This window comes from Hemiscyllium ocellatum, chromosome 14 (genome assembly GCF_020745735.1).
Source record: "Hemiscyllium ocellatum isolate sHemOce1 chromosome 14, sHemOce1.pat.X.cur, whole genome shotgun sequence".
In the NCBI taxonomy this organism is placed as follows: Eukaryota; Metazoa; Chordata; class Chondrichthyes; order Orectolobiformes; family Hemiscylliidae; genus Hemiscyllium; species Hemiscyllium ocellatum.
This window is the reverse complement of record NC_083414.1, coordinates 17,653,675-17,672,844: the sequence shown is the minus strand read 5'-3', so window position 1 is coordinate 17,672,844 and position 19,170 is coordinate 17,653,675. Positions and strand designations below refer to the sequence as shown.

General features: G+C 40.9%; 1 protein-coding gene across 4 annotated transcripts in view; it reads right to left on the bottom strand.

The window, feature by feature from the left end:
- The window catches only part of dnase1l4.1 (deoxyribonuclease 1 like 4, tandem duplicate 1), a 114,983-nt gene that overhangs the window by 42,818 nt on the left and 52,995 nt on the right, over positions 1-19,170 (bottom strand). Inside the window, exons 2-4 of one of the 4 annotated variants that reach the window (XM_060835420.1) lie at positions 17,711-17,765; positions 15,539-15,728; positions 3,228-3,454 (exon numbers count right to left, since the gene is read on the bottom strand). The exons of 1 other annotated variant lie outside the window; for it this stretch is intronic. The gene's annotated coding sequence lies outside the window, so the exon portion shown is untranslated. The remainder of the gene's footprint in view (positions 1-3,227; positions 3,455-15,538; positions 15,729-17,710; positions 17,766-19,170) is intronic. 2 more of the 4 variants (XM_060835422.1, XM_060835421.1) reach the window with 2 other exon arrangements.

The following is a 19,170-nucleotide window of genomic DNA, read 5'->3' as shown; positions in this document are numbered from 1 at the left end:
CGCAATTGAGCTGTTAGGCAGGTGAAAGGATGCTATTGAGCTTTGGGACTGGGATGGTCAGAGTGTCAGTCTCCACAAGAACAGGATGCACTCCAGAAACTTCAATACAAAACGTTGTGCTGTTTTAAGATATGCAGAAGCTCTTGAAACTAAGGCACTGTTTCTGAGACCAGGAGTGTGTTGTACATGGCCACAATTTTTAAGAAAGGAAAGGAATATTAATTAGCAAATCACAAACCCACTGAGCTATTATCAAATGTTCATCAAATCAATGGTGTCCAAGAAGCACAGATAGTATAGGGAATAGATCATGTTTTTAGAAACTCTTGTTCTGTCTCGGAAACTCTTTCTGTGATTGAAATTCTTGGAGGACACAGTTAGTTACAGCTCTAGAGTTCACCTTTTTAGAAAAGCATATCTGATGCACAAATCGCTCTCTTCAAATTGTTTCAGTACTGTACAATATGATTTCAAGTCTACTTGGTCAATACGTAGAATCTGCTTCCTTCTGAGATTGTTCTTGCCTAATTTTGCTCCAAAGCTTGTTTCCTTTCCAAGCAAGATTCACAAAGATTCATACTCTTAACAAAGCTTAGTAGTCTTTGACTGACCTGATGCAACACTATACTTTAGCACATTGGCCCTCACATTGATATCTTGATTTCTATTGTGCACCTTGTCTTGGTGGTACCAATTCATGCATGTCACCTCTGCAATTATACCTAAGTTTGTTCAATATATCATTTCAGTTGCATGACATTGTAATTTTCCTTTCTTATAAATTCTGAGTCATAGGATCCTGCTCCACAGCTACCAGATGAAGGAACAACACTCCGAAAGGTAGTACTTCCAAATAAATCTGTTGAACTATAACCTGGTATTGTGTGATTTTTTAACTTTGTCCACCCCAATCCAACACCAGCACCTCCCCATCATGACCTCAGGAAAGGTTAGACTAGCTCTAGGTTGTATTCACTCTGCCACTGTGCCTGAAGTGCTATTAGACCTTAATCACCAATTACTCTGCAACAGACACTCTCTTTTACATCAGGATTCACTCATAAGTTTCCAGAGCAATACACATCATTGAATAACTTTCAACTCACGTAAATAAAACTGTCTACATTTCTATTATGTCTCTCAGTGCTACCTGATACATTCATTACTGATCGGGTAAAAACAATTAATTAGTTCAAATAAACTGCTCCCTGTGAATTTTCTTCTGGCACGTATCATTAATAAGATTTATTTTATTCATTCATTGGACATGGGTGTCACTGGCAAGGCCAGCATTTGCTACTCATCCCTAATTGCCCTTTAAAAAGTGATAATGAACTACCTACTTATACCACTGCAGTCCTTGTAACAAAAATATTCCCACAGTGCTGTTAGGTAGTTCCAGGAATTCGAGGATTTGACAATCAAGAAATAACAATATAGTTCTATGTCAGCATAATGCGTGACTTGGAGGATAATTGACGTATGAAAGCAACATGATTTTGAGATTCATTAATCATTAGCAGCTGAATATTGTCCATAAAAAACTTAATTGACTGAGGTAAATCTTCTGCCAAAATTGCATATTCTGGAATTAATTTTGCACCTTTAATTTTTGCTTCAACTCACCCTGTCACTGCTCCCCCTGACCCTGCACTTGCTTCAGTGCCACAAGTTAATTGAGATGAATAAATTATATCCCCTTCATCTTCCAAATTAATAAATTAGTAACAACTAATAAGTAAGTTCCTCTGAGCCCCCGACTAAATAGATTAATAGCAACCCGCAAATTAAGCTTTATAATAAATTATTTCTTAAGTACTTATAATTAATAGAGACTGTTTTGTAAGGTTACATCCCAAATTAACTTGCTTGAATCCTTATCTGTAACATCTTGATGATCTTGCAAGTGCATCAAGCATGTGAAATGAAATATCCTATAACATTAAACTTGCGTTTACTCATTGAGTTTGCTCATTGGGGCAAGGATTATATCATCCTTTTCTTGAATATGTTGCTTGTCTGTTCCCACCTCACATGCCCAAGTAATGGAAGAGTCAGCCAGAGCCAGGATCCAGAGAAAACCATTGAATCCATTTGTACAAGTGTTGTTTCCTTAACATCAATACAGGAATATTTTACAGAAGCCACAAGTTGTGGGCATTGTGACTTTTCTTGTCTACTCTGGACATGTTTGATCTTGTACTGTCCGGTTGAGGACTTAGAAACATAGAAAATATGTGTAGGAGTAGGCCAGTCGGCCCTTCGAGCCTATTTAATATGACCATGGTTGATCATGCAATTTTAATATCCCACTCACAATTTCTCTCCATACCACAAGGGCCATGTTCAGCTCCCTCTTGAATATATCTAATGAACTGGCCTCAACAGCTTTCTGTAGGAAAGTATTCCATAGGTTCACAACTCTCTGAGTGAAGAAATTCTTCCTCATCTCAGTCTCGAATGACTTACCCCTTATTCTTAGACTGTGACTCCTAATTCTAGACTTTCCCGACATCGGGAACATTCTTCCCACAACTAGCCTGTCTAGTCCCATCAGGATTTTATATGTATCTATGAGACTGCTCCTTATTCTTCCTAATTCCAGTGAGTACAAACCCAGTCAATCCAATCTTTCTTCATATATCAGTCCTGCCATTCTCATTCCTGTTAGGTCTCTCAGTGCTACCTGATACATTCATTACCAATGGGGTTCAATTAAACTGTTCCCTGTGGATAATATTCTGGTAAATCTTCACTGGAATCCCTCTACAGTAAGAATGTCCTTCCTCCGAAACTGCACACAATGTTCAAGGCATGGCCTCACCAAGGCCCTATATAACTCCAGCAAGACATCCCAATTCTGATAACTAAATCCTCTCACTCTGAAGGCCAGCATACCATTAGCTTTCCTCATGGCCTGCTGCACCTACACACCAACCCTCAGCGACTGTTCCACCATGACACCCAGATCTTGTTGAACATCACCTTTTCTGAAACTGCCACCATTCAGGTAACAATCCGCTTTCCTGTTTAAGCCAAGTTAACTTAAGCCATGTTTGTTTCTTGAAGGAAGACTTGCATTTATATTGCAATTTTCACAACCATTAGCTGACCCAAAGCACTCGCAATAAAAGAAAAGAATTGAAGGATTGTAGTATAGCAAACACAGCAACCAATTTGCATGCAGCATGCTCCCTTAAACAGAAAAATGACAATGATCAGAATACCTGTTAGTGGGATTGAGCTGAGGGATGAATGCTCATCAGAGCTAAAGTGATTATTCTCCTGCTGTCCCTTGGATAATATCAAGGAATCTGTTATATCCACCAATGACAGTCAGGGCTTTCATTAAACTTCTTGTCTGAAGGGCTTTTGCCCGAAACATCGATTTTCCTGCTCCTCGGATGCTGCCCGACCGGTTGTGCTTTTTCAGCACCACACTTTTGGTTCTCATCTGAAAGACCAGACAGGAATGAACAATCTTGTTCATTTTCAAGCAGACATTAGGCTTTAGATTCTACTGATTCTAAAAAACACTCATCATCAGCTTCATTGAGGGAACACATCACAAGTGTCCTCTGAAAATCAAAGTACTCTCTGTTTCCAGGCACTCAAGTACTCCTGAAGTTAAAATATCCTTCCTGACTTCTCCTTCTAAATCTCCTGAAAATGGACACTTGGACCAGGGTAGTTATTTTTTGTATATTCATTCATGGGATATGGGTGTTTCTGGCTTTGCTACCATTTATTGTTCATCCCCTACTGCACTTGAAGTGGTGGTAATAAATCATCTCCTTGAATCACTGTAGTCCTTGCAGTCACCCATTGTACAATTAGGGAGGAGGTTCCAGGATTTTGACCCAGTGACAGTGAAGGAACAGAGATATAATTCTGAGTCAGGGTGGTTTGTAGCTTAGAGAGAAAGTTGCACTTGGTTATCTTCCCACATATCTACTTCCTTTGTCCAGCTCAATGATACTAATCAAAAGTTTGGAACATGCTGTTCAAAGAGCCTTGTTGAGTTACTGGAGATAGTTCACACTGTTGCCACTGTGAGTTGGTGGTGGAGTAAGTAAATGTTGACGCTGGTGAATGGAGTGTCAGTTAAGTGGGATGTTTTAATCTGTGTGGTGTCAAGCCTCTTGACTGTTGTTGGAATTGTGTCCATTCAGGAAAGTAGACAGTATTTCATCACACTTCTGACTTGTGCTTTGTAGATGGAAGATAAGTACTAAGGAGATAGGCAGTGAGTTACTAGCCACAGAATTCGTAGCTTGTGATGTGCCCTTGTACCACAGTATTTATATAGCATGTCCAGTTCAATTTCTGATCAATGATGATCCCAGGATGTAGATAATGGAGGATTCTGCAGTGGTAATAATACTGAATGTTAAGTTTGAGACAGTCTTTGCTTGCACCTTCTGGAACCACATTGTGGGAAGGACATTTATTTTATTCATTTATGGGATTTTGAGGTCACTGGCTGGGCCAATATTTATTGCCAAGTTTCATTTATCTAAAGAAGGTTGGGGAGTTGCCTTTCGAACCACAACAGCCCATTTGATGCAGATACACTCACAGTGCTGTTAGGGTGGGAGTTCCAGGAATTTGACACAGCCACATTGAAAGAATGGTGATATATTTCCACATCAGGAAGATGAGTGGCTTGGAGAGGAATTTGTAGATGGTGGTACTCCCTTGTATCTGCTGACCTTGTCCTTTTAGACAATAGTGAAGGTGCTGTCCCTAAGGAGCCTTAGTGAATTTCTGCTGATGGTACATACATCTGCTCCTGTGCTTGCAAAGACTGAAGGCTTGAGGATTTGGTACCAATCAAGCAGGCTGCTTTGTCCTCAATGATGTCAAGCTTCTTGAGTATTCATACCCTGACTTGTGCCTTATAGATTGAGGATAAGCTTTGGAGAGTTACGAGCTGATTTATTCATTGTAGGTTTCTGAGCCTCTGACCAACTTTGATATCCACTGTATTTATAAGACTAGACTAATTAAGTTTCTGGTCAATGGTAAACCCCAGGGCGTTGTGTGGGATTCAGTGATGGGAGGAGTCAAGGAAAGGTGGACACATTGTCTCTTGTTGGAGGTGGTCATTACCTGGCATTTGTATAAAGTGAATGTTGTTTGACTCTTATGTGCTGAGCTTTGATTTTGTTCTGGTCTCATGCATATGGATAGGGACTACTTCAATATCCAAGAAGTCACAAATGATGCTGAGCCATTGTACAATTATCAGTGAATGCTGCCAATTTTGACCTTTGGATGGAGGGAATTTCATGGATGAAAATGGTTAGCCTGAGGAACTCCTGCAGAGATGTCCTGGAGCTGTGATGATTGACCTCCAACTCATTAAGCAATCTTTCATTATGTTCTGTATAACTCAGACCAGCAGAAGAGTTTCATTCTGATTCCTAGTTCCTCTAGCCTCATGGTTGTGTGTGGACAACTTGGAGCTACCTGAAGTGGCTATTGCTCAGGTGTGTTGCTGAACATCGAGTGAATCAAAGAGGGCAATGTATTAACATGGCTGTACCTGCCACCACATTAACCAACAGCATTTAAATAATATTGTTCCTTAGTGTCTGGCTCCTGGTGCTTTGGGTCTGTGGTCCTGGTGTTATGAAGTTGAAGGCATGAACTGTACCTTTCAGAGAGAGTGAATGGTGTTCTGAACTGAGCTCTTACGAGCGCCTGCATATATAACAAGATGGTAGTCCCAGAGTGTACTGGAAAATTGAAAATATGTAACATTTGATTGTGAAATAGATACCCGAGTTGGTTGCCATTTTGACAACAATTCAATTTTAACTAACAATCCAATCAGTTTAGATTATGCCCCAGGATACTAAAACCCACTTAAGTTTGAATTTATTTTTGTGCCAATATCGAACCAAAGAGTTGATCTGACTTTGGGGATGTAAACATGCAGACATTTTGGAAATTGCCGAGAGTAACTGCCATCAAATCAGGCTCAAGAAATTAGGAAATACCTCTATCAAAGGTACCTTTACATATGAAACATATTCGCAGTAAAAAGAAAGAAGACGACCCAGGGATATCCTCAGCCAGAAGAAGAAAGGCACCAAAGACAATGGTTTCAAAGAGTTGGAGACAGATAATAAACAGTTACGAGAATGTTGGGCTTAGAGTTGTGAATAGTTCTTGCTTAATGTTCACTTTTAGAGTTAAAAAATAAACTGGTGTTATTTTCTTTAAATAGCGGAGGTTGGGAGTTCTCTGTCATTTATAGTTTAACAGTTTACAAGGCAAGGTGAGCTTTTCTAGGTGTTTGGGTTAATTAACAGAGGGAGTCACCACTGTGTCGTAACAGTTTGGGGACTTGGATCCAGGATTTGCATAGATTTAGACAGGTTTAGATAGATCCAGTCTGAGATTTGGACAGATTTAAATAGATTTGTGGTTCAAAATGTCCCAGTAGATTTAAACACCTGCCAATTAGTGTTTTAAATAAAACAAGATGAAAAAAAATTGTTTAATTTTGGTTACTTGTGGTTGATTAAATTGAAAGTGAGGGAATGGCCTTGAAGATTGCAAATGAGGTTCTAGGGTTTGAAAATGTTTCTCAAATTTGCCAAGAAGGTTTAGAAAGACAGAGCAAGGGCATAATTATAGATTAAACAATTAGGTGAGAATTGGGTTTAACCACAGACAAAAGTAATGCTAAAATTATAATGGAGTTGTTCAAGCACTTAGGTGTATCAGAGAAACAGATAATTACAGTAGAATTAGAAAAACTTAAATTGCAGTTGAGGCAAATGAAGTTAGAAGATAAATAAAGGAAAAGATGAGCAATGAGAGAAGAAAGAAAGAGAGAGGCAAAAGAAAAGGGAAGGAGCTTCTTATCTGAGCAAAGAAAGAGAGAAGAAAGAGAAAGATAAAGGAGAGAGAATTTGAACTTCAGAAGTTGCAAATTAGTCAGCAAAGTCAAGTTAACAGGATGGAGATGAAGAGAGAATGTAGTGATGTACACAAATATGTTAAAACATTGCCACAAAGTTTGTGAGAAGATTTGTAGCTCTGGTGCCCGTTGCTGTGATTCTGTACGCCGAGCTGGGAATTTGTGTTGCAGACGTTTCGTCCCCTGTCTAGGTGACATCCTCAGTGTTTGGGAGCCTCCTGTGAAGCACTTCTGTGATCTTTTCTCCACCATTTGTAGTGGTTTGAATCTGTTGCTTCCGGTTGTCAGTTCCAGCTGTCCGCTGCAGTGGCCGGTATATTGGGTCCAGGTCGATGTGCTTATTGAAAGAATCTGTGGATGAGTGCCATGCCTCTAGGAATTCCCTGACTGTTCTCTGTTTGGCTTGTCCTGTAATAGTAGTGTTGTCCCAGTCAAATTCTTGTTGCTTGTCATCTGCGTGTGTAGCTACTAAGGATAGCTGGTCGTGTCGTTTCATGGCTAGTTGGTGTTCATGGATGCGGATCGTTAGCTGTCTTCCTGTTTGTCCTATGTAGTGTTTTGTGCAGTCCTTGCATGGGATTTAGTACACTACATTGGTTTTGCTCATGCTGGATATCGGGTCCTTCGTTCTGGTGAGTTGTTGTCTGAGAGTGGCTGTTGGTTTGTGTGCTGTTGTGAGTCCTAATGGTCGCAGTAGTCTGGCTATCAGTTTGGAAATGCTCTTGATATGGGGTGGTTGCTTTCGTAGTTCAGGACTTGGTCTGTGTGTGTGGCTTTCCTGTATACCTTTGTGGTGAATTCTCCATTAGGTGTTCTCTGTACCATCACGTCGAGGAATGGGAGTTGGTTGTCCTTTTCTTCCTCTCTAGTGAATCGGATTCCTGTGAGTGTGGCGTTGATGATCCGGTGTGTGTTCTCTATTTCTGTGTTTTTAATGAACCACGAAAGCAAGCACCCCAATACATGCAAAAGAAGTTGCATCAAGACATTATTCAAAAGGGCCACAATACACTGCAGTACACCAGAACTGCAAAAAGAGGATGAAGAACACCTATACAATGTATTCGCCAAAAACAGATACCCGCGCAATTTCATCAACAGATGACAACGGAATGAGGACATGCTGCAAACCAAAGGACTAGCCACACTACCATACATCAAGAGCATTTCTGAACTGACAGCCAGACTACTGCGACCACTAGGACTCATAACAGCACACAAACCAACAGCCACTCTCAGACAACAATTTCAAACAAGTGTGCTGTTTTGGAAAATGCAGGGGGTGATTGATTCACAGGGGAACATAGCACGAACAGCCAAGTTTCTGATATTGAGACTGGCTCTAATGCAGTGAGCGATATGTTGAGTTCCAAGAGATCAATTGCGTTAGGGAAATCTCTAGTCCGAGGTACAGACAGACGTTTCTGTGGCCAGCAGTGAAAACTTAGAAAGGTGTATTGCTTCCCCGGTGCCAGGATCAAGGATGTCTCAGAATGTTCTCAAGGGGGAGAGGGGCCAGCAAGAGGTCATTGTCCACATTGGAACCAACGACATAGGAACTGAAAAGGTTGAGATTCTGAAGGGAGATTACAAAGAATTACACAGGAATTTAAAAAGGAGGTCCTCAAGGGTAGTAATATCTGGGTTACTCCCAGTGCTACGAGCTAGTGAGGGCAGGAATAGGAGAATAAAGCAGATGAATGTAAGGCTGAGGAGCTGGTGTATGGGAGAAGGATTCACATTCTTGGATCATTGGAACCTTTTTTGGGGTAGAAGTGACCTGTACAAGAAGGACAGATTGCACCTAAATTGAAAGGGGACTAATATACTGGCAGGGAGATTCGCTAAATCTGCTCAAGATGTTTTAAACTAGTAAGGTTGGGGTGGTGAGACCCAGGGAGATAGTGAGGAAAGAGATCAATCTGAGACTGGTACAGTTGAGAACAGAAGCGAGTCAGGGCAGGCAGGGACAAGGTAGGGCTAATAAATTAAACTGCATTTATTTCAATGCAAGGGGCCTAACAGGGAAGGCAGACGATGGACAGGACTGGCAGCTTAATGTTCCAGGATACAAATACTACAGGAAGGATAGAAAGATTAGATTAGATTACTTTACAGTGTGGAAACAGGCCCTTCGGCCCAACAAGCCCACACCAACCCTCCGAAGAGTAACCCACCCAGACCCATTCCCCTACACCTAACACTATGGGCAATTTAGCATGGCCAATTCATCTAACCTGCACATTTTTGGACTGTGGGAGAAAACTGGAGCACTGGGAGGAAACCCACACAGACACGGGGAGAATGTGCAAACTCCACATAGACAGTTGCCTGAAGCGGGAATTGAACCCGGTCTCTGGTGCTCTGACGCAGCAGTGTTAACCACTGTGTCACCATGCCGCCCACCAAGATAGGCAAGAGAGGAGGGTAGTGGCATTTTTGATAAGGGATAGCATTACAGCTGTGCTGAGGGAGGATATTCCCAAAAATACATCCAGGGAAGTTATTTGGGTGGAACTGAGAAATAAGAAATGGATGGTCACCTTATTAGGATTGTATTGTAGACCCCCTAATAGTCAAAGGGAAATTGAGAAACAAATTTGTATGGAGATCTCAGTGATCTGTAAGAATAATAGGGTGTTTATGGGAGAGGATTTTAACTTTCCAAACATAGACTGGGACTGCCATAGTGTTAAGGGTTTAGATGGAGAAGAATTTGTTAAGTGTGTACAAGACAATTTTCTGATTCAGTGTGTGGAAGTACCTACTAGAGAAGGTGCAAAACTTGACCTATTCTTGGAAATAAGGCAAGGCAGGTGACTGAGGTGTCAGTGGGGGAGCAATTTGGGGCCAGCGACCACAATTTTACTAGATTTAATGTAGTGATGGAAAAGGATAGACCAGATCTAAAAGTTGAAGTTCTAAATTGGAGAAAGGCCAATTTTGACGGTATTAGGCAAAAACTTTCAAAGCTGATTGGGGGCAGATGTTCACAGGTAAAGGGATGGCTAGAAAATGGGAAGTCTTCAGAAATGAGATCACAAGATTCCAGAGAAAGTTTTTTCCTGTTAGGGTGAAAGGAAAGGCTGGTAGGTATAGGGAATGCTGGATGACTAAAGAAATTGAGGGTTTGGTTAAGAAAAAGAAGGAAGCATACCTCAGGTGTAGACAAGACAGATCAAATTAATCCTTAGAAGAGTATAAAGGCAGTAGGAGTATACTTAAGAGGGAAATCAGGAGGGCAAAAAGGGGACAAGAGATACCTTTGGCAAATAGAATTAAGGAGAATCCAAAGAGTTTTTACAAATACATTAAGGACAAAAGCGTAACTAGAAGAGAATAGAGCCCCTCAAAGATCAGCAAGGCAGCCTTTGTGTGGAGACACAGAAAATGGGAGAGACGCTAAACGAGTATTTTGCATAAATATTTACAGTGGAAAAGGACATGGAAGATATAGACTGTAGGGAAATAGATGGTGACATCTTATGGATGAAGTGCTGGATGTCTTTAAACACATAAAGGTGGATAAATCCCCAGGTGTACCCTAGAACTCTTTGGGAAGCTAGGAAAGGTTTTGCTGGGCCTCTTGCTGAGATAGTTGTATCATCGATTGTCACAGGTGAGGTGCCAGAAGACTGGAGGTTGGCTAACGTGTCACTGTTTAAGAAGGGTGGTAAGGACAAGCCAGGGAACAGTAGACCAGTGAGCCTGACATCAGTGGTGGGCAAATTGTTGAAGAGCATCCTGAGGGAGAGGATGTCTCTGTATTTAAAAGGCAAGGACTAATTAGGGATAGTCAACATAACTTTGCGCATGGGAAATCATTTCTCACAAACTTGATTGAGTTTTTTGAAGAAGTAACAATGAAGACTGATGAGGGCAGAGCGGTGGATGTAATCTATCTGGACTTCAGTAAGGTGTTCAACAAGGTTCCCTATGGGCGACTGGTTAGCAAGGTTACATCTCATGGAATAAAGGGAGAACTAGCCATTTCGATACAGAACTGGATCAAAGGTAGAAGACAGAGGGTGGTGCTGGAGGGTTGTTTTTCAGACTGGAGGCGTGTGACCAGTGGAGTGCCACAAGGATCGGTGCTGGGTCCACTACTTTTTGTCATTTACATAAATGGGTTTGAATGTGAGCATAAGAGGTACAGTTAGTAAGTTTGCAGATGACATCAAAATTGGAGGTGCAGTGGACAGCGAAGAAGGTTCCCTCAGATGTCCAGAACTGTTCTCAGCAGCATTTAAGTAAGTCGAGTTCCTTTTTTATCATTGTAAACAAAAGACATAATCGGTGTTGAAAACACCTCTCTGATGTATAGTAATGTTTCTATCGGGGCCTTGAGATCTTCTTCGCATAGTCCAAAATTCAGATAATTGATATACGGATAATCGAGATTCGTCTGTATATGACTAGATGGCAATTCCAGAGTGTATTGGAAAATTGGAAGTAACAGTTGAAATGGATACTTGAGTTGGTTGCTGTTTTGACAACAATTTGAATTTAACCAATCAGTTTAAATTATGCCCGAAGATGCTAAAACCCCATCAAGTTTGAATTTACTGTTTTGCTAACATCGAATCCATGAGATGATCCGATGTTGGGGATATAAAAATGCAGACATTTTGGAAACTGCAGAGAGATTAACTACAATTGAGAGAGACCCATGAAATTAGAAAACACTCTTTATCAAAGGTACCTTTGCGTATGAAACATGTTCGCAGTAAAAAGAAAGAAGATGACCCAGGGAGATCTTCAGTTTGAAGAAGACAGACACCGGAGATGACAGTGGCTGTGTGGTTTTGAAATTAAGTTGATATAATTTTAATAAGTGTCTGATTAGAACAGCATATTGTTGTAGAGTTAGAGACAGACAATAAGCAGTTAAGAGAAAAGGGGGGCTTAAAGTTGTGAATAGTTCTTGTTTAATGTTCACTTTTGGAGTTAAAAAAAAATAAATTGATGTCATTTCTTTAAATAGCGGAATTTGGGAGTTCTCTGTCCCTTATATTTGAATAGATTACGAGACGAGGTAAGCTTTTCTGGCTGTTTGAGTTAAGTCACAGAGGGATTCAATGCTGTGTTGTAACATTGGTTTCAAGCTGCATTACCTTGGAGTTTATAATCCCGCTGAGCTGACAGAGAGGAATTAGTAAATGCACCGGCTAATTGGCAATAATGAGCCTAGGAATGTTCTCATTCTGAGACAGGGCAGTAGGGGTCATGCTCTGTGTAGCTACTGCCACTCATCGTCCCAATAACATGCTGGAGGAGATTGCTAGAATTCTGTGTGCACCTTTCAGTATTGGTACCTGTTATCTAATCACAGCTGTCTTAATCTGCACTGTACTGAGCTGGGCTTGTACAGGCAATTATTGTTGGGCTCAGGACCTCAGTTTAATGTTCCACTTCGGTCCCAGCTGTTGAGTGTTTTCTCCCTATGTTGCAGTGGAAGCTGAGGCCTCTGACAGTGCAGCATGCCCTCAGTACTTCACTGGAGTGTCATCATAGGTTGTTGTGCTAAAGTGTCCAGAGTGGGACTCGAACCCACATTCTATTACTCTAAGGTGAGAACACAACAAACTGAGCCACAGCTGACAATCATGCCAGTCTGCTTCAGTGTGTCAACGTTAATACCCACCCCCATTGGTGCAGGTAGCTCCAGCTTATCCAGGCATGACCTGCTAAGATTTAATCATGACAGTGATTACTTTAAGGAAAAATAGTTTAAAGATAGGTCAGGAAGATTTCAAACGATGGGGCGGTGACTATTTCCATTGGCAACTTGTCCTTCAGGAGGAAGCATTGCTGACCGATTTGTAATGAGATTCAAACACACAAATGGCCCAAAGAAGCAGAAAATATTTATTTCTTTGGCATCATGTCATGCTCTACATGAAGAGAAATCAAGGTGAAACATGGAAGATTCTGTATTGACATGGAATTAAGCCTGTGACTTACATTTGGTTGCGGATTTTTTTTTTACTGCTCTGACTCTTCCCACCCAAGAGCTCTTCTTTCCCTGAAGACATTCTCTCTTCCACAGAGGGGCTGGTTGGCTTCTCCAGTTACCCTGCTTGGTGCTCCCCCTTGCCATCACTACCTGTTACACACAGGATCTGCTAAACACTGTCTTAGAAAAAAAATGATATTTGCAATTTGTCGGGATGAGCTTAGACATTGCCAGAGACACCAGGTACTTGAGTCAGTCACTTCCCACCAGTCCATTCCATATTTGCAACTCCTCTATCAAGATCTTGATATTTTTCCCTGATGGGTAAATGATACGAACATCTGTAAATAGTTGCACCTTTTTTCTAACTTGCTAGGAAGGTTGTTTATGTATATTAAGCAGCTCCCGACATAACTGGAGCCCACTGGAAATGACATCGTTCAAAGTGGATGATTTCCTTATCACATACCACACACAGTAGTCGCAGTGGCTGCTGAGTGGAAAATCAACATCATTGTAATGTTCACAATGGTGCAACAGGCTCAATTACAACAATCCAGAATGTACCATCTCCTTCAGAGGGCTCAGGAGACACAGATTTGCCAGTCCACCTCTAATGTGTTAAGTGGCAACTAACATAGCATCCCATCACTGAGATAACCCATCCAATCATGCATCAATCAGCTCATTAAGAGCTGGCAGGTGGGTTTGAATAAACCTCTCAGGCCAACTGCAGGCATCAAAATTGGCATCCTGGCCGCCAAAAGCTACCAGCCAATCAGAGGCCAGCAATGCCTGGGTCCTAAAGGCTGCCAGTTGAAGCAGACCTCATAGCGGAGCCAGCAATGAGAAGATAAATTCTATTTTCCTTCTCCTTGTGATGTCAGAGTTGCAGGGAGAGGGAACTCAAGGGGTGTTGGAGGCAATGGCAATGTGTTTGTTTTTGGAGGCTGACCTCATGCAGCCACCCCTATCCATGCCTCTGATTGGCCCAGATGGGGAAATTAGAGGTGTCCCCCAAACTGGCAGACAGCACATGCAGTTTCCCAGTCAGGAGGTTAGCCACCTTCTCATCTGTCAGGAAGCGAGGTGATCAGGGAAGTGGTGAGTTGAAGTCATTAAGTGGCCAATTAAGGCCCTTAGTTGGCAGCAGGTTGAGATGATCACAAATGGGCCTACTCACCAAGAGCTCAAATGGAGACTTGGTTGGAAGTGATGAGTACCTCATCTAGTTGAACTTGTCCAATTACTTCCCTTTCTTGCCACCTCTGTTGCCAACTCCAGGAGTAACAAACTCCCCACTTCATGTCTCACAAATACTGTTGGTTCTTGAATTGAATTGAGTTGAATTAAATTGAATTTATTGTCACACATGCACAGTGAAAAACTTTGTCTTATGAGCAATGCAGGCAGATCACAGAGTTAAGTAGCAGATATAAGTAAATAATAGGTAAAAATAAAAACACAGATACAGGCGAATATTAAGCGTTTGTGAGTCCATTCAGTATTCTAGCAACAGTAGGGTAGAAACTGTTTCGAAACCGGCTGGTGCATGTGTTCTGGCTTCTATACATTCCTCCTGATGGTAGAGGTTGTAGAAAACCATTGCCAGGGTGGGATGGATCTTTGAGAATGCTGGCGGCCTGTCCTTGACAGCGGGCCTGGTAGATGGATTCTATAGATGGGAGGTTGGCCTTTGTGATTGTCCGGACCAAGCTCACCACTCTCTGTAACCATCTCTGATCTTGAATGATATAGTTGTCATATCAGGTAGTGATACATCCAGATAGAATGCTCTTGATGGCAAACCTATAAAAGTTGGCAAGAGTATTCACCGTCATGCCAAATTTCCTCAGCTGCCTGAGGAAGAAGAGACGTTATTTGGCCTTTGTAACCAGTGCATCCACATGAACAGTCCAAGAAAGCTTGTTATGGATGACCACTCCCAGGAGCTTGACATTCTCCACTCGTTCCACCTCTGTGCTGTTAATGTGTAGGGGAGCATGAGTAACATCCTACTGATAGTCAATAATGAGTTCCTTGGTTTTGCTAGCATTGAGAGTTAGGTTGTTCTCAGTGTACCACTTTTCCAGGTCTTCCACTTCTCACTTGTAATCTGTTTCACCACCATCTGAGATTCAACTGACTGTGGTGGTGTCATCAGCGAACTTGTAAATGACATTAGTTTGGTATTTGGCGACGCAGTCATCGCAGTATGCACCCCTGAGGGGCTCCAGTGTTGAATGCTAGTGAGGATGAAATATTATCCTCAATCTTCACTGATCTTGTCTTGTGGGTCAGGAAACTGAGGAATCAGTTGCAGAGAGTGGGGCTTAATCCGAGATCACTAAGTTTAGTAATCAGTCTCGAGGGGATAATTGTGTTGAAAGCTGAACTGTAGTCAATGAGTGGGATTCTTATGTAGCTGATATTGGTGTCAAAATGTTCTTGGGAGGAGTGAAGGGCAAGATTTATGGCATCTGATGTGGATCTGTTGGTCAAATGGGCAAATTGGAGTGGGTCAAGAGTAGTGGGGAGTATGGAGTTGAGTAATGCCATGGCCAGCCTTTCAAAGCACTTCATAACCACTGAAGTCAGGGCCTTTGATTAAATATTATCATTTCTTTTTGACTCTTTGCAACACTTACCCTAGGGTTCATCTTATTTTGGTCCATGATCCTTTAACCACAGGTCTCTCTTTCAAACTGCTCCAAAATGGCTCTGAATTGTTCCTACAGTAATCCTTCAGCGATCTGAGAATCCTTACCACAATCTTCATGTGTGTTCTCAATCATCATTGCCTCCAAAATCAAACAAAGAACTGTAGATGCTAGAAATCTGAAAAAAAAACAGAAATTGCTGGAGAAACTCAGCAGGTCTGTTACCGTCTGTCAGGAGAAAGCAGAGTTACCATTCTGAGTCTGGTAACTTGTCATTCAGAAGATCATTGGCTCCATTCTTTCTTCAACCTAGTTTTTCATACTGTTTAACTCTTACATGTTTAATATTTTTTCATAGAGTTGTAGCAAAGAGGAAACCCTTTAGTCCAACTCATCCATGCCGACCAGGTATCCCAACCTAATCTAGTCCCATTTGTCAGCATTTGACACATATCCCTTTAAACCCTTGTTATTCATACACCCATCCAGATGCCTTTTAATGTGTAATTGTATCCTCTCGGAGGTCATTCCATGCACGCACTACCTACTGCATGAAAAAGTTGTCCCTTCAGTCCTTTTTAAATCTTTCTCCTCTTAATTTAAACCTATGCCCTCTAGTTTTGGACTCCCCTATCACAGGAAAAAGACATTGGCTATTCACCCTCTCTATGCCCCTCATGATTTTATAAATCTCTATAACGTCAGCCCTCAGCCTCCAATGCTCCAGGGAGAACAGCCCCAGCCTATTTAGCCTGTCTCTATAGCTCAAATCCTTCAACCCTGACAACATCCTCATAAATCTTTTCTGAACCCTTTTATGTCTAACAACATCTTCCCTGTAGCAGAGAGACATTAATGCCCTTTTATTCACCTCCTTTTGCCATCATCTCTCTGCTTGCTCACAATCAGCATCCATGATCCTCTGTACCAGACTTTCATATTGTGTTTTCACCCTTGGCCTTTGCTATGTGCTTCTCGGGTTCTATTATTGTTTTGCAGATGTAAAGCAATTCTGAGCCTCAATTTCAATTGATTATCTACTTTACAGGACTCTTTTCTACTGTACACCCCACCTTCACACTCCTTGCCTTCCACTGAATAACATTAATCAAAATTGTAAGAATATTAGTAATGAGGCATGTTGAATAAATTTTATATCTGAGCTCCTGTCAGGAATAATTTTCCTTGCCAAAGCATTAACCCCACAGCTTTTCTCTGTGGGTTGTAAATACAATAACAGCAACAGATTTAACACATGTTCTGCTTAAGCTAAGTGCCTTGCATGAATCAATAAATTCTGGATGCAATATTTCACCTTTCTGCCATCAGCTGATGGGATTAGAAAATGCAATGGATCTTGCTTTAGTTTATATGTTTGATTAATGGGTTCTTTAATTACAGGAGAAAAGCACTTTTTTGTTCCTTCTCCCCTTTAGTAACCTCAATGTTGTTTTCATTTGTAACTTGATTTGTCCTTTCCAGTAAATAAATTATAACTGCCATGGTAATATCCCAGTGGGCACAGGTTGCCGTAAGGGAGTTGGAACTCTCATTATCCTAGGGAGTCCTGCGGAAGCGTTCAGGGAAGGATTTAATCTTGGCACCTACAGCACTGGCTAAAAGAAAAGCAATCTCACATAGATCTGTTCTTGATGTTCACCACTGAATGGCTGAGACTAATCTGGAAATCCTCGTTCCTGCAAATCCCAAAGGACAAAATGCATTTGAGTCATGGAGTCCAGGTTCAGAATTGGAATGGCTTGAATGGTAAAATGAAACAAAGATCTGCAGATGCTGAAGAGCTGAAGACCTGGAGAAACTCAGTACGTCTGGCAGCTTCTGTGGAGGGAAAGCAGAGTTAACATTTGGATTCCAGGTATCCTCCAGAACAGAAATGCTTGGAGAGAAGCTCAAAGAGATGAAATAAAAGATCCAGAAGCAAAGACTGTTTGGAAGTGGAAAACTGTACAAATTCTGGAAATGCTTCGTAAATTGTGCAGCATCCTTGGAGAGAATTGAGTAAAGAGTATTTCAGCTTCAACTCCTTCATCAAAACTGGAAGATATTAACTGTTTTTTTTTATTAAATAGAAGAAATTTGAGAGGAAAATCACATCTGAAGGAAGGCAATCCTGTGTTATTCCATTCACACTCTACTTACTTGCAATATTCTTCTGTTCTGATTACCTTCTTCCCGATTGTTTCCAATGGTTATTCTTTAAATAAAGAAAATTGTGGAATGTCAGTACAGAAAGGGGAATTCCAGATGAACCAGATAAAGCAGAGCTGGAAGGAGGTCTCATTGTCAACAGCAATCACACAGAACATGGCTCAGTAAAGTCAGACTTCATCAAGATAACGGAAGGAAGCTGTACTTGGAGTAAGAAAAATGGGAGAAATCCTGTAGGGTTTACAGAACAAGAACTTAAAGGGTGCAATTAACTAAACATAATTGAATCAGGTTACTGCTTAATGATTGTACATTCTCTAAATACCAACACTCTATTTGCTACTGTCAGTTGCTTAAGAGTTCCTGTGAATTGATCAATTTGTGTATTTTATTTAGATTTTAAGGAAATTTTAAATTGGATATTGATATTTTTAGTCCTAATTCAGTTAGCTTGTCATTTCTTGCATTGGGTCAAACAACTCAAATTGATTAATTTGTCTATAGTAATTTATTAGGAACCAGACAGTGTGTATTAATTGCACCCTGTGCTGGCTTGCAAACAATTAGATAGCATTAATGAGTTAATATATTTATCTTTCAGCCCGAGGATATTGATTTATTCAGGAACATACATCAGCTGATTATCTACTGAAAACCAGTCCATAGCAACCTATTGATAAAGTGTAATGATCAACTATATTCTCTCCCTGAACTACCACCATCCCCTTCAGAGTCCCCTACCCACAGGCCATGTCATACTCATTAAATACCAGCTACCATATTAAAACAGAGCAGAAAATATAAGCATAGAATCTATGGTTAGTGATAGAAACTGTGCAGCCTATATTCTAAAGTCAAGATTGACAGTGATAAGAAATTATGGAACATAGTCAAAGTATGTCATGGGGTAAGTGATAATCAGTCCAATTAGCTTATTTGGATAAAAACTCTGATTGTGAAGTTTAACATTAGCTGTTCATCATCCCTGCATTAAAGTGAAAATGTTGATGTAGTTTCTTGTCAATTTCTTGACCTTTTCTGCTGAAACATAAAGTATATTCTACAATTTCCTGTCAGAATGAGAATGAAGGTCCCACCAGAATGGGAAATCCAGTACAATGGGCATGAGGATCTACTAGATTCTGATTACAAAGACCACAAAAAGAAATTGGGGATGGAAACGCACAACACTGAATTTGGACAATTGCAATTGTGCATACTCTCAGAGCTAACAGTGAAATATAGCCAGAGAAATAGTAATTTGCTAGTTTTGAGCCAATAAATTGTGCAGAGATGCATGAAAAATCCTTTTCATGGGCATATTCAGCAGGAAATTTGTAGTAAAGAAGTGAAAGAGCCTGATTTGTGAAAGTTGCCAAACGATTGCATCACACTGCAGTTTACCCTGTGAGAATGACAGTTTGTCATCCAACTCCCTGAGTTCTAAAGTG